The following is an 897-nucleotide window of genomic DNA, read 5'->3' as shown; positions in this document are numbered from 1 at the left end:
GTTCGCTAGCTAGGTCATGTTATGCGGATGAACTAGTACGCTGCGGCAGTTTGTAAATAGAGGAAAGGGAAGATCTTTACCGACTTAGGAGAGACAGTTGGAGGAAGATTTGACCTCGCCTGGTGCTCCCAATTGTTATCGCAAAACAGGATTAGCTGACCTTACTGACTCAACGTACATCATTTTTATATAAAACTTCAAAAAGTGCTGTATGTGGAATTTTGGCAGGATTTACAGATCCCTTCCGGACACATTTTTTGCTTACATTTTACTCCTTCAAGGTTCGATTCGAGCTCAAGGCCAGAACAATAATTTTTTTCTAATGATAATTATTGTTATTTCTTAATTTTTCTAAATTTGAAAAATTGTATTTTGTTTTTGGAATAGTAAGTAGAAAAATTAAAAAATAACAATAATTATAATTAGAAAAAAATTATTGTTCTGGCCTTGAGCTCGATTCGGACCTTGAATCATTTATCAATAGGCCGATAAAAACAAAAACAATTTTACTCCTTATTTTATCATTCCGTACGAAAAAAGTACAAAAACTGTGAGTAAAATTTGAACAAACATGTCTTAAGACACGAACAATGAATTCACGGCATTTCATCCAATCATCACTTATACACAATCAGCTTTTACTACGTATTAGTAGTATAATATTTAGGTAGTGAAACTATTTCGTTTTCAACTCGACCCAAATAAACCTTTGAGATAAAAAATGTAGTAGGAGGTATGAGCGGACCAAAATACTCCGATTGGAATAAAGTCTGAACACTGCGTTAGCAATGAAACATGTTGTCAATAGCGTGACGTCACGCCGATAAAATTTATTTCCCAGCTAACTATGATTTTTTTGCTCTCTCATTTTTTAATGCGAGATCTGTTTATTGGTTC

This window comes from Eurosta solidaginis, chromosome 1 (assembly GCF_040869045.1).
Source record: "Eurosta solidaginis isolate ZX-2024a chromosome 1, ASM4086904v1, whole genome shotgun sequence".
NCBI lineage: Eukaryota > Metazoa > Arthropoda > Insecta > Diptera > Tephritidae > Eurosta > Eurosta solidaginis.
This window is presented reverse-complemented; position numbering follows the sequence as displayed.